Source organism: Petaurus breviceps, unplaced genomic scaffold (genome assembly GCF_028583685.1).
Source record: "Petaurus breviceps papuanus isolate PSGF00001 unplaced genomic scaffold, PetGlider_PUasm1.0 90977, whole genome shotgun sequence".
In the NCBI taxonomy this organism is placed as follows: Eukaryota; Metazoa; Chordata; class Mammalia; order Diprotodontia; family Petauridae; genus Petaurus; species Petaurus breviceps.
The window spans coordinates 56,602,255-56,605,831 of record NW_027187391.1 but is presented as its reverse complement, the minus strand read 5'-3'; the positions used below and the strand labels follow the sequence as shown (position 1 = coordinate 56,605,831).

General features: G+C 39.9%; 1 pseudogene; it reads left to right on the top strand.

Annotated features, from left to right (window-relative positions):
- Nucleotides 1-414: 414 nt before the first annotated feature.
- On the top strand, nt 415-1,506 carry LOC138152867 (peroxisomal biogenesis factor 19 pseudogene; annotated as a pseudogene).
- Nucleotides 1,507-3,577: the final 2,071 nt, after the last annotated feature.

The following is a 3,577-nucleotide window of genomic DNA, read 5'->3' as shown; positions in this document are numbered from 1 at the left end:
GGAAGGAAGGAAGGAAGGAAGGAAGGAAGGAAGGAAGGAAGGGGAATAAATCAGGGTACAAGATAAGTCATGTCACACAAACAATTCAGAATTGCAAAATGCCATCTGACAAAAGAAAATACCATACACCTTCATGGACTTAGCTTGTCCAGACTTCTAGACTAGCTAAGTCATCTTGTCTGCTATATGAATAATTTCTTATATACAGCTTGGCTTGAAATGAATTGTGAATCAAAAACCAAATAAGCCACAAGTTGCTGAGCCCTAAATGGAATTGAAGTATTAAATTTTACTTTTAAAAAATGGACCTACTTCCATCGGTCGAGTTAAGCCAAAGGACAGCAGTAGGAATAGGGGAAGCACATGGTAAGAAGATGGGATTCCAGCCTTCTATATCAAGTTGAAGGTAGCAAGATGTCCCCAGTGGGGGAAAGGAGCACATCTGGTAAAGACCCAGAGATGGATGAGCTTCTAGAAAGTACCCTTGATGATTTTGATAAAGTTAAACCCTTCCCAGAATCCCCTTCTTCCACCACAACTCCTGATGCTTCAGGTTCCCAGAAGAGATAACCTGCAGACATAGCTAAAGATGCCCTCTTTGCCTCCCAAGAATTCTTCCAAGAACTGAATGACAACGAGCTAGCATGCCAAGCCACTGCAGAGTTTAAAACCATAAAGGAGCTGGCTAAGGAGGAGCTCCACCTAATGGGGCAGTTCCAGATGTTTTCAGAGGTACGGGGAGAGTAGGCAGTTATACAACATCCCAACAAGAGTTCACTTCGTTCCTGAAAAAGGCACTCAGTGGACTAGTAAAGAATGCCACTGACCTTCAGACTTCGGGTATGTCTAAGGAGAACTGACCAAGGCCATGAAGCTTGGCATAGAAGAAGGGGAGAAAGAAGGCAATATACTCCCCATTATGCCGAGCATCATATAGAGATTACTACCTAAGGAGGTACTATATCCATGACTAAAAGAGATCCCAGAGAAATGCCCAGAGTGATTTCAGAGCCACCTTGAAGTATTTCCCCCAGAACAATTTGAAAAGTATCAGGAATAGCACAATGTCATAGGCAAGGTCTGTGAGCAGTTTGGAAAAAATGATAGCTGCTAACAGCTAAGACACACAGAAAATCTATTTTGAAATGGTACTAAATATTATCCAGCAGCTTCAGAATTTGGGGAATCTCCCAAAGGAGTTTGCAGGGGTTAGGGGGAATCCCTGGCATCAACTTTGAGCTTGACACCTTGAGTCTGTTGGGACCTGTAAGTGCAGTGTCTGATCATGTGAAATTCCTCACTCTTCCTTTCCTATCCCCAGCCATGAGTGAACACCTGAAGTCAGCAGAGCCATTGAGAGCTGGGAGAGATGGCTATTCTGTGGAGGAGCTGACTGCCTGTCCCATTTGCCTTCTGCCTTCTTCCCCTTCCCTTTCCCAGTTCCCACCCAAGACTACTCCACCCCAACATGATTCCCACTGTAGCCATTTTTGTTGTTGTTTCTAGGAATGGGACCTATTATTCAAGTTGCCCTGATTGAGTCTTTTACCTACTTCACCCCTGCCTTACTGTTCTCTGTTGCTAGTGAAAGTGCCTATCTCTACTTGCTTAAAGTGTAGAATGGAACTCTTTATAAACCATGTTCCCTTCCCCCTTGAGGGTACCATCTATCTATAACGTATGTGTATATACCTACACTGATGCAGGAGGTGGCCCCTCAACTGTGATTTGAAGGAAACCAGGGATCTAAGGGAATGCATTCCACACCAGAAGATAACCATTCTGTTTCTTTTCTGAGCATCTTTCATTCAGAGATTGAAGACACAATGAATATAGAAAATAATTAACCGGCCAGTTTTAGAAAGGAAAGTGTGTGAAAATGAATAATATAAAATAAGGTTGGAAAGGTAGGTAAGAACCCTAAGGTACATAGCTTTAAATGTCAGTTTGGGAATTTAAAATTTTATTCTAGAGGGAATGTAAAACCACTGAAGATTTTTGAGTAAGAGAATGATCTGCTCAGATCTGTGTTTTGCGAGTGCCGATTTGGCAGTTGTGTGGAAGGTAGCTTAGAGAACAAAAAGAACAGAAACAAGGAGACAAATTAGGGGGCTATTGTGGTGGTCCTAGTGAGAGCAGATGAGAGTCTGATGTTGTAGAAGCTATGTTCATGGACAGAAGGCAATGAATGTGAGATATTGTGTATGTATACTCAATAAGACATGTCCCTTAACAGGCTCTGCTAAAAGGATTAGGAAGTTGATTTAAAGAAAAGAGAGAAGAGTATCAAGAACGAGTCCAGTATTGCAAACCTGAACGACTAAAAGAACAGTGGTACCCTCAATGGAAATAGAGACGTTTGTTGGAGGGGCACATTTTGGGGAAAATATATTGTGTTCTATTTTGTACATAAGTTTAAGATGCTTTGGGGACATCCAGGTGGAATGCCCAGCAATCAACTTTATGTGGTAATAGAATCCAGAAGAGAGGGGAGGATGTATAGATCATGGAGTCACTTGTATGGAGATGCTAACCAAACCCATGGAAATTGATATGACCACCAAGGGTCATAGTATAGAGAGACAAGAGAAGCCAGGAGAGTCTTGGGAATTGGACCAGTTAGTGAGTAGGAGAATAATTATGATCCAAAAAAGTTTATAGAAGAGAAATAATCAGACATGTGGGAAGATAACCAAGGAAGAAAGACAGATAGCAAAAGGTATCAGTAATGAAAGCCAAGGCAGAAGAGAATATACAAGAGAAAAGGGTGTCAAAAGTTGCTAAGTAACAAGAAGTATGAAATCTGTGAAAAGGCCAGTGAAATTTAGCAGTTAGGAGTTCACTGGTAACCTTAGAGTGAATAGTTTCCATCCAATGGTGGAATTAAAATAGCAAGAGATTAAGAAAAGAACAGGAAGTGAGAAAGTGGAGGTAAGGAGACACTTTATAGGAGTTTGCCTGAAAAAGGAGAGGAAATTGAAGAGCAAAGGCTTGAGGGAACAGCAGGGTCAAGTGAAGACTTTTTAGTTTGGAGTAATCCTGGGTAGATTTTTTTTACTATCAGTAAAGAGCCAGTTTATAAGTAGAGGTTGAGGAGGAAAGAAATATTATTCAGGAATACTAGAGGGAAATGAAGCTATTTGAACTGAGCAAAACATAATTCTAAAAATAAATATTTATGAGTAATCTTTTTTGATAAGTCAATAGAGCACTCATTTTAATAGTTAATATAGGAATTGATACTATTGCCATGAAATGTATAGTATTTCTTTAATAATAATTGACATTTATGTAGCATTTTATAGTTACATTGTCCTTTACATGTATTATTTCACTGATGCTGGGACATTAAAATATTGTTATCCTCATTTTAAAAATAAGGAAAAAGGCTGAGGGGTTCAGTGAATTTTTTAACGTCACCCAGTAGGCCTATGGCAAAGCTAAGATTCAAACCCAGGCCTTCACACAAGTACATTGCTATCTATTATTCCATGATGGACAATTGCAATATAATTTTTTTAAATTTTTTTTTTAAGCAATCGGGGTTAAGTAGCTTGCTCAAGGTTACACGGCCAGG